Source organism: Triturus cristatus, chromosome 6 (genome assembly GCF_964204655.1).
Source record: "Triturus cristatus chromosome 6, aTriCri1.1, whole genome shotgun sequence".
Taxonomy (NCBI): domain Eukaryota; kingdom Metazoa; phylum Chordata; class Amphibia; order Caudata; family Salamandridae; genus Triturus; species Triturus cristatus.
In genome coordinates, this window is record NC_140589.1 from 99,179,067 (window position 1) to 99,199,717 (window position 20,651).

Below are 20,651 nucleotides of genomic sequence, written 5' to 3' on the forward strand. Positions count from 1 at the left end.
TAACCCATTTCTTTCATAAAAAAGATTTTTAAAGTACCCCACAAAAGAAATATAAAACACCACGAGTGCTAGAAGAACATTACATTAACGTTAAAGATAGAATAGGGCAAATGCATTTGCAGTTGAAACTGAAGTTTGGTACTTATTCAGATATTATTTACATTGCCAATTTTTAGCTGAGATTCTAAAGGAACTGAGAGAGAAAATGGAATTCAAGTTTTGTCAGAAGTGGGATTCGAACCCACGCCTCCAGGAGAGACTGCAGCCTTAACGCAGCGCCTTAGACCACTCGGCCATCCTGACCCCATGGTGCTTTTTCATCTAAAGGGTGAGAAAGATATTAGGAACCAAAAAATGCACAGAGCTTAGGCCAATAGTGGCTAGAGCAAGAAAAAAACTCACTGCACTCTTCCAAGAAGACAATCCTATAAGCCACTGCGAGGGAAATGATCATATTTCTCAAGAAAATAATTAGAGTAAACACAGGACTGTCAGAAGTGGGATTTGAACCCACGCCTCCAGAGGAGACTGCGACCTGAACGCAGCGCCTTAGACCACTCGGCCATCCTGACTTTCTTTCCCAGCATCTTCCAGAGGCCAGACAGCCATGCAGGTGAGGTACTGAAAAGGAATGCCCTCAATTTATTTATCCTATTATATGCACTTCCAACAGATCTTTGAACAATCTGTACAGAGCAGGACCTATGGAGAACTCTTTAGAACTTTGAGGCGAACAAAGAGAAAGTGCTATTCACCAGCCACTTGAACGGCTCAAAGCTGCTTTGAAATTGAGACAATAGCCACCTCTTGGCTGGCTAAAGCAATTTCAACAAGGGATCTCAAAGTCACAACATAGGGTGGAGTATGCAAATTTAAGCAGCCCCTGATCAAAGCCCTAAGGAAATTGCTGTAAGTGTGCTGGAGTCCAGTTGTCTACCAGATGCATGGCATTCTTCCAAATTTGCAGGGCCCGTCTGGCCAGTGCATACAAGAGCATGACTCTTCCAGATGACCTCTTACATGGGTCCTATGCTCATTTGGTAAGGATTGCGCTTTGTCAGCAAGACGTTATAGAACCTAAATATATGAGAAACCCCATCTCTCTTGACAAGAGGAGAACGGAATAACGTGCGAAGTGAAGACCAACAGATGCAACTTCCATCAGATGTTAACCTGATAAAGGAGATTAAATCTCCAAAAGGCATGTCAGAAGTGGGATTCGAACCCACGCCTCCAAAGGAGACTGTGGTCTAAACACAGCGCCTTAGACCTCTCGGCCATCCTGACAGTATAGGCTTTTAAGAAATGAATAAAAGTTACTCAGAAACGTCTACCTCCATGCAAGCCTGAAATAATTTAAACCTTCAAACACAAGGTGCAACTTTATGCACAGGACAATGAACACAGAAGAACACATACGAAAGCACTTTATTTCACAGGTATACAGTTTTCATGCTTTTAGAACACCACATACCTCTCACCAGCTATTTAGGGTCCTGTATCCGACTCACAACATTTCCTTGCCTGCGACCTCTCTCTCTACACAAACAACTACAGCACAGGAAGTAGGAAGGCAATAGGTGGGGCAGTTTATGCAAATTTATGCTGCCAATGTGCCTTGCAGATTCATGCAGGATTTCTAGATCCTTGCTGGATACAAGAGAGTAGGCCTTGTTCCAGATAAACTATCCCTAGCAGGGAAAGTCTGAGCACAGGCACTCTTTTGCTCTTTAGCCCCTGGCCTGGGACTCACCCTCACTTGCTGAGGCGTGAAATTCTGCATACCAACTTTGCACAGAAGGTATGTTTGTGGTTGTTTGGGGATGGGTGGGAGGTCAAGAGCAGGGAAAAGCAGGTCTCCTGCACTACTAGACTCCTCTTCTATGCCTCCCTGCCATTCACTCACTCTGTCTTTGTTTCATTCTCTCCTTCCACAACACTCCTTCTCACTCACTCGCTCTATCACTTGTATTTTTGCCCTTGCTCTGCATTCTATAGTGGAAACATCTCTTGAATGAAGCATCTGAAAATGACGTGACATAAAATTTAAAACCTCCTTATTGTAAACCTAAAACATCACAAGACTTAATGTAACCCATTTCTTTCATAAAAAAGATTTTTAAAGTACCCCACAAAACAAATATAAAACACCACGAGTGCTAGAAGAATATTACATTAACGTTAAAGATAGAATAGGGCAAATGCATTTGCAGTTGAAACTGAAGTTTGGTACTTATTCAGATATTATTTACATTGCCAATTTTTAGCTGAGATTCTAAAGGAACTGAGAGAGAAAATGGAATTCAAGTTTTGTCAGAAGTGGGATTTGAACCCACGCCTCCAGGAGAGACTGCGGCCTTAACGCAGCGCCTTAGACCACTCGGCCATCCTGACCCCATGCTGATTTTTCATCTAAAGGGTGAGAAAGATATTAGGAACCAAAAAATGCACAGAGCTTAGGCCAATAGTGGCTAGAGCAAGAAAAAAACTCACTGCACTCTTCCAAGAAGACAATCCTATAAGCCACTGCGAGGGAAATGATCATATTTCTCAAGAAAAAAATTAGAGTAAACACAGGACTGTCAGAAGTGGGATTTGAACCCACACCTCCAGAGGAGACTGCGACCTGAACGCAGCGCCTTAGACCACTCGGCCATCCTGACTTGCTTTCCCAGCATCTTCCAGAGGCCAGACAGCCATGCAGGTGAGGTACTGAAAAGGAATGCCCTCAATTTATTTATCCTATTATATGCACTTCCAACAGATCTTTGAACAATCTGTACAGAGCAGGACCTATGGAGAACTCTTTAGAACTTTGAGGCGAACAAAGAGAAAGTGCTATTCACCAGCCACTTGAACGGCTCAAAGCTGCTTTGAAATTGAGACAATAGCCACCTCTTGGCTGGCTAAAGCAATTTCAACAAGGGATCTCAAAGTCACAACATAGGGTGGAGTATGCAAATTTAAGCAGCCCCTGATCAAAGCCCTAAGGAAATTGCTGTAAGTGTGCTGGAGTCCAGTTGTCTACCAGATGCATGGCATTCTTCCAAATTTGCAGGGCCCGTCTGGCCAGGGCATACAAGAGCATGACTCTTCCAGATGACCTCTTACATGGGTCCTATGCTCATTTGGTAAGGATTGCGCTTTGTCAGCAAGACGTTATAGAACCTAAATATATGAGAAACCCCATCTCTCTTGACAAGAGGAGAACGGAATAACGTGCCAAGTGAAGACCAACAGATGCAACTTCCATCAGATGTTAACCAGATAAAGGAGATTAAATCTCCAAAAGGCATGTCAGAAGTGGGATTCGAACCCACGCCTCCAAAGGAGACTGTGGCCTAAACACAGCGCCTTAGACCTCTCGGCCATCCTGACAGTATAGGCTTTTAAGAAATGAATAAAAGTTACTCAGAAACGTCTACCTCCATGCAAGCCTGAAATAATTTAAACCTTCAAACACAAGTTGCAACTTTATGCACAGGACAATAAACACAGAAGAACACATACGAAAGCACTTTATTTCACAGGTATACAGTTTTCATGCTTTTAGAACACCACATACCTCTCACCAGCTATTTAGGGTCCTGTATCCGACTCACAACATTTCCTTGCCTGCGACCTCTCTCTCTACACAAACAACTACAGCACAGGAAGTAGGAAGGCAATAGGTGGGGCAGTTTATGCAAATTTATGCTGCCAATGTGCCTTGCAGATTCATGCAGGATTTCTAGATCCTTGCTGGATACAAGAGAGTAGGCCTTGTTCCAGATAAACTATCCCTAGCAGGGAAAGTCTGAGCACAGGCACTCTTTTGCTCTTTAGCCCCTGGCCTGGGACTCACCCTCACTTGCTGAGGCGTGAAATTCTGCATACCAACTTTGCACAGAAGGTATGTTTGTGGTTGTTTGGGGATGGGTGGGAGGTCAAGAGCAGGGAAAAGCAGGTCTCCTTCACTACTAGACTACTCTTCTATGCCTCCCTGCCGTTCACTCACTCTGTCTTTGTTTCATTCTGTCCTTCCACAACACTCCTTCTCACTCACTCGCTCTATCACTTGTATTTTTGCCCTTGCTCTGCATTCTATAGTGGAAACATCTCTTGATTGAAGCATCTGAAAATGACGTGACATAAAATTTAAAACCTCCTTATTGGAAACCTAAAACATCACAAGACTTAATGTAACCCATTTCTTTCATAAAAAAGATTTTTAAAGTACCCCACAAAACAAATATAAAACACCACGAGTGCTAGAAGAATATTACATTAACGTTAAAGATAGAATAGGGCAAATGCATTTGCAGTTGAAACTGAAGTTTGGTACTTATTCAGATATTATTTACATTGCCAATTTTTAGCTGAGATTCTAAAGGAACTGAGAGAGAAAATGGAATTCAAGTTTTGTCAGAAGTGGGATTCGAACCCACGCCTCCAGGAGAGACTGCGGCCTTAACGCAGCGCCTTAGACCACTCGGCCATCCTGACCCCATGGTGCTTTTTCATCTAAAGGGTGAGAAAGATATTAGGAACCAAAAAATGCACAGAGCTTAGGCCAATAGTGGCTAGAGCAAGAAAAAAACTCACTGCACTCTTCCAAGAAGACAATCCTATAAGCCACTGCGAGGGAAATGATCATATTTCTCAAGAAAAAAATTAGAGTAAACACAGGACTGTCAGAAGTGGGATTTGAACCCACGCCTCCAGAGGAGACTGCGACCTGAACGCAGCGCCGTAGACCACTCGGCCATCCTGACTTGCTTTCCCAGCATCTTCCAGAGGCCAGACAGCCATGCAGGTGAGGTACTGAAAAGGAATGCCCTCAATTTATTTATCCTATTATATGCACTTCCAACAGATCTTTGAACAATCTGTACAGAGCAGGACCTATGGAGAACTCTTTAGAACTTTGAGGCAAACAAAGAGAAAGTGCTATTCACCAGCCACTTGAACGGCTCAAAGCTGCTTTGAAATTGAGACAATAGCCACCTCTTGGCTGGCTAAAGCAATTTCAACAAGGGATCTCAAAGTCACAACATAGGGTGGAGTATGCAAATTTAAGCAGCCCCTGATCAAAGCCCTGAGGAGATTGCTGTAAGTGTGCTGGAGTCCAGTTGTCTACCAGATGAATGGCATTCTTCCAAATTTACAGGGCCCGTCTGGCCAGGGCATACAAGAGCATGACTCTTCCAGATGACCTCTTACATGGGTCCTATGCTCATTTGGTAAGGATTGCGCTTTGTCAGCAAGACGTTATAGAACCTAAATATATGAGAAACCCCATCTCTCTTGACAAGAGGAGAACGGAATAACGTGCCAAGTGAAGACCAACAGATGCAACTTCCATCAGATGTTAACCTGATAAAGGAGATTAAATCTCCAAAAGGCATGTCAGAAGTGGGATTCGAACGCACGCCTCCAAAGGAGACTGTGGCCTAAACACAGCACCTTAGACCTCTCGGCCATCCTGACAGTATAGGCTTTTAATAAATGAATAAAAGTTACTCAGAAACGTCCATGCAAGCCTGAAATAATTTAAACCTTCAAACACAAGGTGCAACTTTATGCACAGGACAATAAACACAGAAGAACACATACGAAAGCACTTTATTTCACAGGTATACAGTTTTCATGCTTTTAGAACACCACATACCTCTCACCAGCTATTTAGGGTCCTGTATCCGACTCACAACATTTCCTTGCCTGCGACCTCTCTCTCTACACAAACAACTACAGCACAGGAAGTAGGAAGGCAATAGGTGGGGCAGTTTATGCAAATTTATGCTGCCAATGTGCCTTGCAGATTCATGCAGGATTTCTAGATCCTTGCTGGATACAAGAGAGTAGGCCTTGTTCCAGATAAACTATCCCTAGCAGGGAAAGTCTGAGCACAGGCACTCTTTTGCTCTTTAGCCCCTGGCCTGGGACTCACCCTCACTTGCTGAGGCATGAAATTCTGCATACCAACTTTGCACAGAAGGTATGTTTGTGGTTGTTTGGGGATGGGTGGGAGGTCAAGAGCAGGGAAAAGCAGGTCTCCTTCACTACTAGACTCCTCTTCTATGCCTCCCTGCCGTTCACTCACTCTGTCTTTGTTTCATTCTCTCCTTCCACAACACTCCTTCTCACTCATTCGCTCTATCACTTGTATTTTTGCCCTTGCTCTGCATTCTATAGTGGAAACATCTCTTGAATGAAGCATCTGAAAATGACGTGACATAAAATTTAAAACCTCCTTATTGGAAACCTAAAACATCACAAGACTTAATGTAACCCATTTCTTTCATAAAAAAGATTTTTAAAGTACCCCACAAAACAAATATAAAACACCACGAGTGCTAGAAGAATATTACATTAACGTTAAAGATAGAATAGGGCAAATGCATTTGCAGTTGAAACTGAAGTTTGGTACTTATTCAGATATTATTTACATTGCCAATTTTTAGCTGAGATTCTAAAGGAACTGAGAGAGAAAATGGAATTCAAGTTTTGTCAGAAGTGGGATTCGAACCCACGCCTCCAGGAGAGACTGCGGCCTTAACGCAGCACCTTAGACCACTCGGCCATCCTGACCCCATGCTGCATTTTCATCTAAAGGGTGAGAAAGATATTAGGAACCAAAAAATGCACAGAGCTTAGGCCAATAGTGGCTAGAGCAAGAAAAAAACTCACTGCACTCTTCCAAGAAGACAATCCTATAAGCCACTGCGAGGGAAATGATCATATTTCTCAAGAAAAAAATTAGAGTAAACAGAGGACTGTCAGAAGTGGGATTTGAACCCACGCCTCCAGAGGAGACTGCGACCTGAACGCAGCGCCTTAGACCACTCGGCCATCCTGACTTGCTTTCCCAGCATCTTCCAGAGGCCAGACAGCCATGCAGGTGAGGTACTGAAAAGGAATGCCCTCAATTTATTTATCCTATTATATGCACTTCCAACAGATCTTTGAACAATCTGTACAGAGCAGGACCTATGGAGAACTCTTTAGAACTTTGAGGCGAACAAAGAGAAAGTGCTATTCACCAGCCACTTGAACGGCTCAAAGCTGCTTTGAAATTGAGACAATAGCCACCTCTTGGCTGGCTAAAGCAATTTCAACAAGGGATCTCAAAGTCACAACATAGGGTGGAGTATGCAAATTTAAGCAGCCCCTGATCAAAGCCCTGAGGAAATTGCTGTAAGTGTGCTGGAGTCCAGTTGTCTACCAGATGAATGGCATTCTTCCAAATTTGCTGGGCCCGTCTGGCCAGGGCATACAAGAGCATGACTCTTCCAGATGACCTCTTACATGGGTCCTATGCTCATTTGGTAAGGATTGCGCTTTGTCAGCAAGACGTTATAGAACCTAAATATATGAGAAACCCCATCTCTCTTGACAAGAGGAGAACGGAATAACGTGCCAAGTGAAGACCAACAGATGCAACTTCCATCAGATGTTAACCTGATAAAGGAGATTAAATCTCCAAAAGGCATGTCAGAAGTGGGATTCGAACCCCCGCCTCCAAAGGAGACTGTGGCCTAAACACAGCGCCTTAGACCTCTCGGCCATCCTGACAGTATATGCTTTTAAGAAATTAATAAAAGTTAATCAGAAACGTCTACCTCAATGCAAGCCTGAAATAATTTAAACCTTCAAACACAAGGTGCAACTTTATGCACAGGACAATAAACACAGAAGAACACATACGAAAGCACTTTATTTCACAGGTATACAGTTTTCATGCTTTTAGAACACCACATACCTCTCACCAGCTATTTAGGGTCCTGTATCCGACTCACAACATTTCCTTGCCTGCGACCTCTCTCTCTACACAAACAACTACAGCACAGGAAGTAGGACGGCAATAGGTGGGGCAGTTTATGCAAATTTATGCTGCCAATGTGCCTTGCAGATTCATGCAGGATTTCTAGATCCTTGCTGGATACAAGAGAGTAGGCCTTGTTCCAGATAAACTATCCCTAGCAGGGAAAGTCTGAGCACAGGCACTCTTTTGCTCTTTAGCCCCTGGCCTGGGACACACCCTCACTTGCTGAGGCGTGAAATTCTGCATACCAACTTTGCACAGAAGGTATGTTTGTGGTTGTTTGGGGATGGGTGGGAGGTCAAGAGCAGGGAAAAGCAGGTCTCCTTCACTACTAGACTCCTCTTCTATGCCTCCCTGCCGTTCACTCACTCTGTCTTTGTTTCATTCTCTCCTTCCACAACACTCCTTCTCACTCACTCGCTCTATCACTTGTATTTTTGCCCTTGCTCTGCATTCTATAGTGGAAACATCTCTTGAATGATGCATCTGAAAATGACGTGACATAAAATTTAAAACCTCCTTATTGGAAACCTAAAACATCACAAGACTTAATGTAACCCATTTCTTTCATAAAAAAGATTTTTAAAGTACCCCACAAAACAAATATAAAACACCACGAGTGCTAGAAGAATATTACATTAACGTTAAAGATAGAATAGGGCAAATGCATTTGCAGTTGAAACTGAAGTTTGGTACTTATTCAGATATTATTTACATTGCCAATTTTTAGCTGAGATTCTAAAGGAACTGAGAGAGAAAATGGAATTCAAGTTTTGTCAGAAGTGGGATTCGAACCCACGCCTCCAGGAGAGACTGCGGCCTTAACTCAGCGCCTTAGACCACTCGGCCATCCTGACCCCATGCTGCTTTTTCATCTAAAGGGTGAGAAAGATATTAGGAACCAAAAAATGCACAGAGCTGAGGCCAATAGTGGCTAGAGCAAGAAAAAAACTCACTGCACTCTTCCAAGAAGACAATCCTATAAGCCACTGCGAGGGAAATGATCATATTTCTCAAGAAAATAATTAGAGTGAACACAGGACTGTCAGAAGTGGGATTTGAACCCACGCCTCCAGAGGAGACTGCGACCTGAACGCAGCGCCTTAGACCACTCGGCCATCCTGACTTGCTTTCCCAGCATCTTCCAGAGGCCAGACAGCCATGCAGGTGAGGTACTGAAAAGGAATGCCCTCAATTTATTTATCCTATTATATGCACTTCCAACAGATCTTTGAACAATCTGTACAGAGCAGGACCTATGGAGAACTCTTTAGAACTTTGAGGCGAACAAAGAGAAAGTGCTATTCACCAGCCACTTGAACGGCTAAAAGCTGCTTTGAAATTGAGACAATAGCCACCTCTTGGCTGGCTAAAGCAATTTCAACAAGGGATCTCAAAGTCACAACATAGGGTGGAGTATGCAAATTTAAGCAGCCCCTGATCAAAGCCCTGAGGAAATTGCTGTAAGTGTGCTGGAGTCCAGTTGTCTACCAGATGAATGGCATTCTTCCAAATTTGCTGGGCCCGTCTGGCCAGGGCATACAAGAGCATGACTCTTCCAGATGACCTCTTACATGGGTCCTATGCTCATTTGGTAAGGATTGCGCTTTGTCAGCAAGACGTTATAGAACCTAAATATATGAGAAACCCCATCTCTCTTGACAAGAGGAGAACGGAATAACGTGCCAAGTGAAGACCAACAGATGCAACTTCCATCAGATGTTAACCTGATAAAGGAGATTAAATCTCCAAAAGGCATGTCAGAAGTGGGATTCGAACCCACGCCTCCAAAGGAGACTGTGGCCTAAACACAGCGCCTTAGACCTCTCGGCCATCCTGACAGTATATGCTTTTAAGAAATGAATAAAAGTTACTCAGAAACGTCTACCTCAATGCAAGCCTGAAATAATTTAAACCTTCAAACACAAGGTGCAACTTTATGCACAGGACAATAAACACAGAAGAACACATACGAAAGCACTTTATTTCACAGGTATACAGTTTTCATGCTTTTAGAACACCACATACCTCTCACCAGCTAATTAGGGTCCTGTATCCGACTCACAACATTTCCTTGCCTGCGACCTCTCTCTCTACACAAACAACTACAGCACAGGAAGTAGGAAGGCAATAGGTGGGGCAGTTTATGCAAATTTATGCTGCCAATGTGCCTTGCAGATTCATGCAGGATTTCTAGATCCTTGCTGGATACAAGAGAGTAGGCCTTGTTCCAGATAAACTATCCCTAGCAGGGAAAGTCTGAGCACAGGCACTCTTTTGCTCTTTAGCCCCTGGCCTGGGACTCACCCTCACTTGCTGAGGCGTGAAATTCTGCATACCAACTTTGCACAAAAGGTATGTTTGTGGTTGTTTGGGAATGGGTGGGAGGTCAAGAGCAGGGAAAAGCAGGTCTCCTTCACTACTAGACTCCTCTTCTATGCCTCCCTGCCATTCACTCACTCTGTCTTTGTTTCATTCTCTCCTTCCACAACACTCCTTCTCACTCACTCGCTCTATCACTTGTATTTTTGCCCTTGCCCTGCATTCTATAGTGGAAACATCTCTTGAATGAAGCATCTGAAAATGACGTGACATAAAATTTAAAACCTCCTTATTGGAAACCTAAAACATCACAAGACTTAATGTAACCCATTTCTTTCATAAAAAAGATTTTTAAAGTACCCCACAAAAGAAATATAAAACACCACGAGTGCTAGAAGAATATAACATTAACGTTAAAGATAGAATAGGGCAAATGCATTTGCAGTTGAAACTGAAGTTTGGTACTTATTCAGATATTATTTACATTGCCAATTTTTAGCTGAGATTCTAAAGGAACTGAGAGAGAAAATGGAATTAAAGTTTTGTCAGAAGTGGGATTTGAACCAACGCCTCCAGGAGAGACTGCGGCCTTAACGCAGCGCCTTAGACCACTTGGCTATCCTGACCCCATGCTGCTTTTTCATCTAAAGGGTGAGAAAGATATTAGGAACCAAAAAATGCACAGAGCTTAGGCCAATAGTGGCTAGAGCAAGAAAAAAACTCACTGCACTCTTCCAAGAAGACAATCCTATAAGCCACTGCGAGGGAAATGATCATATTTCTCAAGAAAAAAATTAGAGTAAACAAAGGACTGTCAGAAGTGGGATTTGAACCCACGCCTCCAGAGGAGACTGTGACCTGAACGCAGCGCCTTAGACCACTCGGCCATCCTGACTTGCTTTCCCAGCATCTTCCAGAGGCCAGACAGCCATGCAGGTGAGGTACTGAAAAGGAATGCCCTCAATTTATTTATCCTAGCATTGCACTTCCAACAGATCTTTGAACAATCTGTACAGAGCAGGACCTATGGAGAACTCTTTAGAACTTTGAGGCAAACAAAGAGAAAGTGCTATTCACCAGCCACTTGAACGGCCCAAAGCTGCTTTGAAATTGAGACAATAGCCACCTCTTGGCTGGCTAAAGCAATTTCAACAAGGGATCTCAAAGTCACAACATAGGGTGGAGTATGCAAATTTAAGCAGCCCCTGATCAAAGCCCTGAGGAGATTGCTGTAAGTGTGCTGGAGTCCAGTTGTCTACCAGATGAATGGCATTCTTCCAAATTTGCAGGGCCCGTCTGGCCAGGGCATACAAGAGCATGACTCTTCCAGATGACTTCTTACATGGGTCCTATGCTCATTTGGTAAGGATTGCGCTTTGTCAGCAAGACGTTATAGAACCTAAATATATGAGAAACCCCATCTCTCTTGACAAGAGGAGAACGGAATAACGTGCCAAGTGAAGACCAACAGATGCAACTTCCATCAGATGTTAACCTGATAAAGGAGATTAAATCTCCAAAAGGCATGTCAGAAGTGGGATTCGAACCCACGCCTCCAAAGGAGACTGTGGCCTAAACACAGCGCCTTAGACCTCTCGGCCATCCTGACAGTATATGCTTTTAAGAAATTAATAAAAGTTACTCAGAAACGTCTACCTCAATGCAAGCCTGAAATAATTTAAACCTTCAAACACAAGGTGCAACTTTATGCACAGGACAATAAACACAGAAGAACACATACGAAAGCACTTTATTTCACAGGTATACAGTTTTCATGCTTTTAGAACACCACATACCTCTCACCAGCTATTTAGGGTCCTGTATCCGACTCACAACATTTCCTTGCCTGCGACCTCTCTCTCTACACAAACAACTACAGCACAGGAAGTAGGACGGCAATAGGTGGGGCAGTTTATGCAAATTTATGCTGCCAATGTGCCTTGCAGATTCATGCAGGATTTCTAGATCCTTGCTGGATACAAGAGAGTAGGCCTTGTTCCAGATAAACTATCCCTAGCAGGGAAAGTCTGAGCACAGGCACTCTTTTGCTCTTTAGCCCCTGGCCTGGGACTCACCCTCACTTGCTGAGGCGTGAAATTCTGCATACCAACTTTGCACAGAAGGTATGTTTGTGGTTGTTTGGGGATGGGTGGGAGGTCAAGAGCAGGGAAAAGCAGGTCTCCTTCACTACTAGACTCCTCTTCTATGCCTCCCTGCCGTTCACTCACTCTGTCTTTGTTTCATTCTCTCCTTCCACAACACTCCTTCTCACTCACTCGCTCTATCACTTGTATTTTTGCCCTTGCTCTGCATTCTATAGTGGAAACATCTCTTGAATGATGCATCTGAAAATGACGTGACATAAAATTTAAAACCTCCTTATTGGAAACCTAAAACATCACAAGACTTAATGTAACCCATTTCTTTCATAAAAAAGATTTTTAAAGTACCCCACAAAACAAATATAAAACACCACGAGTGCTAGAAGAATATTACATTAACGTTAAAGATAGAATAGGGCAAATGCATTTGCAGTTGAAACTGAAGTTTGGTACTTATTCAGATATTATTTACATTGCCAATTTTTAGCTGAGATTCTAAAGGAACTGAGAGAGAAAATGGAATTCAAGTTTTGTCAGAAGTGGGATTCGAACCCACGCCTCCAGGAGAGACTGTGGCCTTAACGCAGCGCCTTAGACCACTCGGCCATCCTGACCCCATGCTGCTTTTTCATCTAAAGGGTGAGAAAGATATTAGGAACCAAAAAATGCACAGAGCTGAGGCCAATAGTGGCTAGAGCAAGAAAAAAACTCACTGCACTCTTCCAAGAAGACAATCCTATAAGCCACTGCGAGGGAAATGATCATATTTCTCAAGAAAATAATTAGAGTAAACACAGGACTGTCAGAAGTGGGATTTGAACCCACGCCTCCAGAGGAGACTGCGACCTGAACGCAGCGCCTTAGACCACTCGGCCATCCTGACTTGCTTTCCCAGCATCTTCCAGAGGCCAGACAGCCATGCAGGTGAGGTACTGAAAAGGAATGCCCTCAATTTATTTATCCTATTATATGCACTTCCAACAGATCTTTGAACAATCTGTACAGAGCAGGACCTATGGAGAACTCTTTAGAACTTTGAGGCGAACAAAGAGAAAGTGCTATTCACCAGCCACTTGAACGGCTCAAAGCTGCTTTGAAATTGAGACAATAGCCACCTCTTGGCTGGCTAAAGCAATTTCAACAAGGGATCTCAAAGTCACAACATAGGGTGGAGTATGCAAATTTAAGCAGCCCCTGATCAAAGCCCTAAGGAAATTGCTGTAAGTGTGCTGGAGTCCAGTTGTCTACCAGATGCATGCCATTCTTCCAAATTTGCAGGGCCCGTCTGGCCAGGGCATACAAGAGCATGACTCTTCCAGATGACCTCTTACATGGGTCCTATGCTCATTTGGTAAGGATTGCGCTTTGTCAGCAAGACGTTATAGAACCTAAATATATGAGAAACCCCATCTCTCTTGACAAGAGGAGAACGGAATAACGTGCCAGGTGAAGACCAACAGATGCAACTTCCATCAGATGTTAACCTGATAAAGGAGATTAAATCTCCAAAAGGAATGTCAGAAGTGGAATTCGAACCCACGCCTCCAAAGGAGACTGTGGCCTAAACACAGCACCTTAGACCTCTCGGCCATCCTGACAGTATAGGCTTTTAAGAAATGAATAAAAGTTACTCAGAAACGTCTACCTCCATGCAAGCCTGAAATAATTTAAACATTCAAACACAAGGTGCAACTTTATGCACAGGACAATAAACACAGAAGAACACATACGAAAGCACTTTATTTCACAGGTATACAGTTTTCATGCTTTTAGAACACCACATACCTCTCACCAGCTATTTAGGGTCCTGTATCCGACTCACAACATTTCCTTGCCTGCAACCTCTCTCTCTACACAAACAACTACAGCACAGGAAGTAGGAAGGTAATAGGTGGGGCAGTTTATGCAAATTTATGCTGCCAATGTGCCTTGCAGATTCATGCAGGATTTCTAGATCCTTGCTGGATACAAGAGAGTAGGCCTTGTTCCAGATAAACTATCCCTAGCAGGGAAAGTCTGAGCACAGGCACTCTTTTGCTCTTTAGCCCCTGGCCTGGGACTTACCCTCACTTGCTGAGGCGTGAAATTCTGCATACCAACTTTGCACAGAAGGTATGTTTGTGGTTGTTTGGGGATGGGTGGGAGGTCAAGAGCAGGGAAAAGCAGGTCTCCTTCACTACTAGACTCCTCTTCTATGCCTCCCTGCCATTCACTCACTCTGTCTTTGTTTCATTCTCTCCTTCCACAACACTCCTTCTCACTCACTCGCTCTATCACTTGTATTTTTGCCCTTGCTCTGCATTTTATAGTGGAAACATCTCTTGAATGAAGCATCTGAAAATGACGTGACATAAAATTTAAAACCTCCTTATTGGAAACCTAAAACATCACAAGACTTAATGTAACCCATTTCTTTCATAAAAAAGATTTTTAAAGTACCCCACAAAACAAATATAAAACACCACGAGTGCTAGAAGAATATTACATTAACGTTAAAGATAGAATAGGGCAAATGCATTTGCAGTTGAAACTGAAGTTTGGTACTTATTCAGATATTATTTACATTGCCAATTTTTAGCTGAGATTCTCAAGGAACTGAGAGAGAAAATGGAATACAAGTTTTGTCAGAAGTGGGATTCGAACCCACGCCTCCAGGAGAGACTGCGGCCTTAACGCAGCGCCTTAGACCACTCGGCCATCCTGACCCCATGCTGCTTTTTCATCTAAAGGGTGAGAAAGATATTAGGAACCAAAAAATGCACAGAGCTTAGGCCAATAGTGGCTAGAGCAAGAAAAAAACTCACTGCACTCTTCCAAGAAGACAATCCTATAAGCCACTGCGAGGGAAATGATCATATTTCTCAAGAAAAAAATTAGAGTAAACACAGGACTGTCAGAAGTGGGATTTGAACCCACGCCTCCAGAGGAGACTGCGACCTGAACGCAGCGCCTTAGACCACTCGGCCATCCTGACTTGCTTTCCCAGCATCTTCCAGAGGCCAGACAGCCATGCAGGTGAGGTACTGAAAAGGAATGCCCTCAATTTATTTATCCTATTATATGCACTTCCAACAGATCTTTGAACAATCTGTACAGAGCAGGACCTATGGAGAACTCTTTAGAACTTTGAGGCGAACAAAGAGAAAGTGCTATTCACCAGCCACTTGAACGGCTCAAAGCTGCTTTGAAATTGAGACAATAGCCACCTCTTGGCTGGCTAAAGCAATTTCAACAAGGGATCTCAAAGTCACAACATAGGGTGGATTATGCAAATTTAAGCAGCCCCTGATCAAAGCCCTAAGGAAATTGCTGTAAGTGTGCTGGAGTCCAGTTGTCTACCAGATGCATGGCATTCTTCCAAATTTGCAGGGCCCGTCTGGCCAGTGCATACAAGAGCATGACTATTCCAGATGACCTCTTACATGGGTCCTATGCTCATTTGGTAAGGATTGCGCTTTGTCAGCAAGACGTTATAGAACCTAAATATATGAGAAACCCCATCTCTCTTGACAAGAGGAGAACGGAATAACGTGCCAAGTGAAGACCAACAGATGCAACTTCCATCAGATGTTATCCTGATAAAGGAGATTAAATCTCCGAAAAGGCATGTCAGAAGTGGGATTCGAACCCACGCCTCCAAAGGAGACTGTGGCCTACACACAGCGCCTTAGACCTCTCGGCCATCCTGACAGTATAGGCTTTTAAGAAATGAATAAAAGTTACTCAGAAACGTCTACCTCCATGCAAGCCTGAAATAATTTAAACCTTCAAACACAAGGTGCAACTTTATGCACAGGACAATAAACACAGAAGAACACATACGAAAGCACTTTATTTCACAGGTATACAGTTTTCATGCTTTTAGAACACCACATACCTCTCACCAGCTATTTAGGGTCCTGTATCCGACTCACAACATTTCCTTGCCTGCGACCTCTCTCTCTACACAAACAACTACAGCACAGGAAGTAGGAAGGCAATAGGTGGGGCAGTTTATGCAAATTTATGCTGCCAATGTGCCTTGCAGATTCATGCAGGATTTCTAGATCCTTGCTGGATACAAGAGAGTAGGCCTTGTTCCAGATAAACTATCCCTAGCAGGGAAAGTCTGAGCACAGGCACTCTTTTGCTCTTTAGCCCCTGGCCTGGGACTCACCCTCACTTGCTGAGGCATGAAATTCTGCATACCAACTTTGCACAGAAGGTATGTTTGTGGTTGTTTGGGGATGGGTGGGAGGTCAAGAGCAGGGAAAAGCAGGTCTCCTTCACTACTAGACTACTCTTCTATGCCTCCCTGCCGTTCACTCACTCTGTCTTTGTTTCATTCTCTCCTTCCACAACACTCCTTCTCACTCACTCGCTCTATCACTTGTATTTTTGCCCTTGCTCTGCATTCTATAGTGGAAACATCTCTTGAATGAAGCATCTGAAAATGACGTGACATAAAATTTAAAACCTCCTTATTGGAAACCTAAAACATCACAAGACTTAATGTAACCCATTTCTTTCATAAAAAAGATTTTTAAAGTACCCCACAAAACAAATATAAAACACCACGAGTGCTAGAAGAATATTACATTAACGTTAAAGATAGAATAGGGCAAATGCATTTGCAGTTGAAACTGAAGTTTGGTACTTATTCAGATATTATTTACATTGCCAATTTTTAGCTGAGATTCTAAAGGAACTGAGAGAGAAAATGGAATTCAAGTTTTGTCAGAAGTGGGATTCGAACCCACGCCTCCAGGAGAGACTGCGGCCTTAATGCAGCACATTAGACCACTCGGCCATCCTGACCCCATGCTGCATTTTCATCTAAAGGGTGAGAAAGATATTAGGAACCAAAAAATGCACAGAGCTTAGGCCAATAGTGGCTAGAGCAAGAAAAAAACTCACTGCACTCTTCCAAGAAGACAATCCTATAAGCCACTGCGAGGGAAATGATCATATTTCTCAAGAAAAAAATTAGAGTAAACAGTGGACTGTCAGAAGTGGGATTTGAACCCACGCCTCCAGAGGAGACTGCGACCTGAACGCAGCGCCTTAGACCACTCGGCCATCCTGACTTGCTTTCCCAGCATCTTCCAGAGGCCAGACAGCAATGCAGGTGAGGTACTGAAAAGGAATGCCCTCAATTTATTTATCCTATTATATGTACTTCCAACAGATCTTTGAACAATCTGTACAGAGCAGGACCTATGGAGAACTCTTTAGAACTTTGAGGCGAACAAAGAGAAAGTGCTATTCACCAGCCACTTGAACGGCTCAAAGCTGCTTTGAAATTGAGACAATAGCCACCTCTTGGCTGGCTAAAGCAATTTCAACAAGGGATCTCAAAGTCACAACATAGGGTGGAGTATGCAAATTTAAGCAGCCCCTGATCAAAGCCCTGAGGAAATTGCTGTAAGTGTGCTGGAGTCCAGTTGTCTACCAGATGAATGGCATTCTTCCAAATTTGCTGGGCCCGTCTGGCCAGGGCATACAAGAGCATGACTCTTCCAGATGACCTCTTACATGGGTCCTATGCTCATTTGGTAAGGATTGCGCTTTGTCAGCAAGACGTTATAGAACCTAAATATATGAGAAACCCCATCTCTCTTGACAAGAGGAGAACGGAATAACGTGCCAAGTGAAGACCAACAGATGCAACTTCCATCAGATGTTAACCTGATAAAGGAGATTAAATCTCCAAAAGGCATGTCAGAAGTGGGATTCGAACCCACGCCTCCAAAGGAGACTGTGGCCTAAACACAGCGCCTTAGACCTCTCGGCCATCCTGACAGTATATGCTTTTAAGAAATGAATAAAAGTTACTCAGAAACGTCTACCTCAATGCAAGCCTGAAATAATTTAAACCTTCAAACACAAGGTGCAACTTTATGCACAGGACAATAAACACAGAAGAACACATACGAAAGCACTTTATTTCACAGGTATACAGTTTTCATGCTTTTAGAACACCACATACCTCTCACCAGCTAATTAGGGTCCTGTATCCGACTCACAACATTTCCTTGCCTGCGACCTCTCTCTCTACACAAACAACTACAGCACAGGAAGTAGGAAGGCAATAGGTGGGGCAGTTTATGCAAATTTATGCTGCCAATGTGCCTTGCAGATTCATGCAGGATTTCTAGATCCTTGCTGGATACAAGAGAGTAGGCCTTGTTCCAGATAAACTATCCCTAGCAGGGAAAGTCTGAGCACAGGCACTCTTTTGCTCTTTAGCCCCTGGCCTGGGACTCACCCTCACTTGCTGAGGCGTGAAATTCTGCATACCAACTTTGCACAAAAGGTATGTTTGTGGTTGTTTGGGAATGGGTGGGAGGTCAAGAGCAGGGAAAAGCAGGTCTCCTTCACTTCTAGACTCCTCTTCTATGCCTCCCTGCCATTCACTCACTCTGTCTTTGTTTCATTCTCTCCTTCCACAACACTCCTTCTCACTCACTCGCTCTATCACTTGTATTTTTGCCCTTGCTCTGCATTCTATAGTGGAAACATCTCTTGAATGAAGCATCTGAAAATGACGTGACATAAAATTTAAAACCTCCTTATTGGAAACCTAAAACATCACAAGACTTAATGTAACCCATTTCTTTCATAAAAAAGATTTTTAAAGTACCCCACAAAAGAAATATAAAACACCACGAGTGCTAGAAGAATATAACATTAACGTTAAAGATAGAATAGGGCAAATGCATTTGCAGTTGAAACTGAAGTTTGGTACTTATTCAGATATTATTTACATTGCCAATTTTTAGCTGAGATTCTAAAGGAACTGAGAGAGAAAATGGAATTAAAGTTTTGTCAGAAGTGGGATTTGAACCAACGCCTCCAGGAGAGACTGCGGCCTTAACGCAGCGCCTTAGACCACTCGGCTATCCTGACCCCATGCTGCTTTTTCATCTAAAGGGTGAGAAAGATATTAGGAACCAAAAAATGCACAGAGCTTAGGCCAATAGTGGCTAGAGCAAGAAAAAAACTCACTGCACTCTTCCAAGAAGACAATCCTATAAGCCACTGCGAGGGAAATGATCATATTTCTCAAGAAAATAATTAGAGTAAACAAAGGACTGTCAGAAGTGGGATTTGAACCCACGCCTCCAGAGGAGACTGCGACCTGAACGCAGCGCCTTAGACCACTCGGCCATCCTGACTTGCTTTCCCAGCATCTTCCAGAGGCCAGACAGCCATGCAGGTGAGGTACTGAAAAGGAATGCCCTCAATTTATTTATCCTAGCATATGCACTTCCAACAGATCTTTGAACAATCTGTACAGAGCAGGACCTATGGAGAACTCTTTAGAACTTTGAGGCGAACAAAGAGAAAGTGCTATTCACCAGCCACTTGAACGGCTCAAAGCTGCTTTGAAATTGAGACAATAGCCACCTCTTGGCTGGCTAAAGCAATTTCAACAAGGGATCTCAAAGTCACAACATAGGGTGGAGTATGCAAATTTAAGCAGCCCCTGATCAAAGCCCTAAGGAAATTGCTGTAAGTGTGCTGGAGTCCAGTTGTCTACCAGATGCATGGCATTCTTCCAAATTTGCAGGGCCCGTCTGGCCAGGGCATACAAGAGCATGACTCTTCCAGATGACCTCTTACATGGGTCCTCTGCTCATTTGGTAAGGATTGCGCTTTGTCAGCAAGACGTTATAGAACCTAAATATATGAGAAACCCCATCTCTCTTGACAAGAGGAGAACGGAATAACGTGCCAAGTGAAGACCAACAGATGCAACTTCCATCAGATGTTAACCTGATAAAGGAGATTAAATCTCCAAAAGGCATGTCAGAAGTGGGATTCGAACCCACGCCTCCAAAGGAGACTGTGGCCTAAACACAGCGCCTTAGACCTCTCGGCCATCCTGACAGTATAGGCTTTTAAGAAATGAATAAAAGTTACTCAGAAACGTCTACCTCCATGCAAGCCTGAAATAATTTAAACCTTCAAACACAAGGTGCAACTTTATGCACAGGACAATAAACACAGAAGAACACATACGAAAGCACTTTATTTCACAGGTATACAGTTTTCATGCTTTTAGAACACCACATACCTCTCACCAGCTATTTAGGGTCCTGTATCCGACTCACAACATTTCCTTGCCTGCGACCTCTCTCTCTACACAAACAACTACAGCACAGGAAGTAGGAAGGCAATAGGTGGGGCAGTTTATGCAAATTTATGCTGCCAATGTGCCTTGCAGATTCATGCAGGATTTCTAGAACCTTGCTGGATACAAGAGAGTAGGCCTTGTTCCAGATAAACTATCCCTAGCAGGGAAAGTCTGAGCACAGGCACTCTTTTGCTCTTTAGCCCCTGGCCTGGGACTCACCCTCACTTGCTGAGGCGTGAAATTCTGCATACCAACTTTGCACAGAAGGTATGTTTGTGGTTGTTTGGGGATGGGTGGGAGGTCA

General features: G+C 43.4%; 21 non-coding genes across 21 annotated transcripts; all 21 read right to left on the reverse strand.

Annotated features, from left to right (window-relative positions):
• Window positions 1–220: 220 nt before the first annotated feature.
• Window positions 221–303, reverse strand: TRNAL-AAG (transfer RNA leucine (anticodon AAG)). The gene has a single exon. It is a non-coding gene; the product is annotated as a tRNA-Leu (tRNA).
• Window positions 304–489: 186 nt separating this feature from the next.
• On the reverse strand, window positions 490–572 carry TRNAL-CAG (transfer RNA leucine (anticodon CAG)). The gene has a single exon. It is a non-coding gene; the product is annotated as a tRNA-Leu (tRNA).
• Window positions 573–1,204: 632 nt separating this feature from the next.
• TRNAL-UAG (transfer RNA leucine (anticodon UAG)) lies at window positions 1,205–1,287 on the reverse strand. The gene has a single exon. It is a non-coding gene; the product is annotated as a tRNA-Leu (tRNA).
• A 1,024-nt stretch (window positions 1,288–2,311) lies between these two features.
• Window positions 2,312–2,394, reverse strand: TRNAL-AAG (transfer RNA leucine (anticodon AAG)). The gene has a single exon. It is a non-coding gene; the product is annotated as a tRNA-Leu (tRNA).
• A 186-nt stretch (window positions 2,395–2,580) lies between these two features.
• Window positions 2,581–2,663, reverse strand: TRNAL-CAG (transfer RNA leucine (anticodon CAG)). The gene has a single exon. It is a non-coding gene; the product is annotated as a tRNA-Leu (tRNA).
• Window positions 2,664–3,295: 632 nt separating this feature from the next.
• Window positions 3,296–3,378, reverse strand: TRNAL-UAG (transfer RNA leucine (anticodon UAG)). The gene has a single exon. It is a non-coding gene; the product is annotated as a tRNA-Leu (tRNA).
• A 1,024-nt stretch (window positions 3,379–4,402) lies between these two features.
• TRNAL-AAG (transfer RNA leucine (anticodon AAG)) lies at window positions 4,403–4,485 on the reverse strand. The gene has a single exon. It is a non-coding gene; the product is annotated as a tRNA-Leu (tRNA).
• Window positions 4,486–6,487: 2,002 nt separating this feature from the next.
• TRNAL-AAG (transfer RNA leucine (anticodon AAG)) lies at window positions 6,488–6,570 on the reverse strand. The gene has a single exon. It is a non-coding gene; the product is annotated as a tRNA-Leu (tRNA).
• Window positions 6,571–6,756: 186 nt separating this feature from the next.
• On the reverse strand, window positions 6,757–6,839 carry TRNAL-CAG (transfer RNA leucine (anticodon CAG)). Its single transcript has one exon. It is a non-coding gene; the product is annotated as a tRNA-Leu (tRNA).
• A 1,739-nt stretch (window positions 6,840–8,578) lies between these two features.
• Window positions 8,579–8,661, reverse strand: TRNAL-AAG (transfer RNA leucine (anticodon AAG)). Its single transcript has one exon. It is a non-coding gene; the product is annotated as a tRNA-Leu (tRNA).
• Window positions 8,662–8,847: 186 nt separating this feature from the next.
• TRNAL-CAG (transfer RNA leucine (anticodon CAG)) lies at window positions 8,848–8,930 on the reverse strand. The gene has a single exon. It is a non-coding gene; the product is annotated as a tRNA-Leu (tRNA).
• Window positions 8,931–9,562: 632 nt separating this feature from the next.
• TRNAL-UAG (transfer RNA leucine (anticodon UAG)) lies at window positions 9,563–9,645 on the reverse strand. Its single transcript has one exon. It is a non-coding gene; the product is annotated as a tRNA-Leu (tRNA).
• A 2,007-nt stretch (window positions 9,646–11,652) lies between these two features.
• On the reverse strand, window positions 11,653–11,735 carry TRNAL-UAG (transfer RNA leucine (anticodon UAG)). Its single transcript has one exon. It is a non-coding gene; the product is annotated as a tRNA-Leu (tRNA).
• A 1,024-nt stretch (window positions 11,736–12,759) lies between these two features.
• On the reverse strand, window positions 12,760–12,842 carry TRNAL-AAG (transfer RNA leucine (anticodon AAG)). The gene has a single exon. It is a non-coding gene; the product is annotated as a tRNA-Leu (tRNA).
• Window positions 12,843–13,028: 186 nt separating this feature from the next.
• Window positions 13,029–13,111, reverse strand: TRNAL-CAG (transfer RNA leucine (anticodon CAG)). Its single transcript has one exon. It is a non-coding gene; the product is annotated as a tRNA-Leu (tRNA).
• Window positions 13,112–14,850: 1,739 nt separating this feature from the next.
• Window positions 14,851–14,933, reverse strand: TRNAL-AAG (transfer RNA leucine (anticodon AAG)). The gene has a single exon. It is a non-coding gene; the product is annotated as a tRNA-Leu (tRNA).
• A 186-nt stretch (window positions 14,934–15,119) lies between these two features.
• TRNAL-CAG (transfer RNA leucine (anticodon CAG)) lies at window positions 15,120–15,202 on the reverse strand. The gene has a single exon. It is a non-coding gene; the product is annotated as a tRNA-Leu (tRNA).
• Window positions 15,203–17,211: 2,009 nt separating this feature from the next.
• TRNAL-CAG (transfer RNA leucine (anticodon CAG)) lies at window positions 17,212–17,294 on the reverse strand. Its single transcript has one exon. It is a non-coding gene; the product is annotated as a tRNA-Leu (tRNA).
• Window positions 17,295–17,926: 632 nt separating this feature from the next.
• On the reverse strand, window positions 17,927–18,009 carry TRNAL-UAG (transfer RNA leucine (anticodon UAG)). Its single transcript has one exon. It is a non-coding gene; the product is annotated as a tRNA-Leu (tRNA).
• A 1,293-nt stretch (window positions 18,010–19,302) lies between these two features.
• TRNAL-CAG (transfer RNA leucine (anticodon CAG)) lies at window positions 19,303–19,385 on the reverse strand. Its single transcript has one exon. It is a non-coding gene; the product is annotated as a tRNA-Leu (tRNA).
• A 632-nt stretch (window positions 19,386–20,017) lies between these two features.
• TRNAL-UAG (transfer RNA leucine (anticodon UAG)) lies at window positions 20,018–20,100 on the reverse strand. Its single transcript has one exon. It is a non-coding gene; the product is annotated as a tRNA-Leu (tRNA).
• Between the last annotated feature and the right edge of the window lie 551 nt (window positions 20,101–20,651).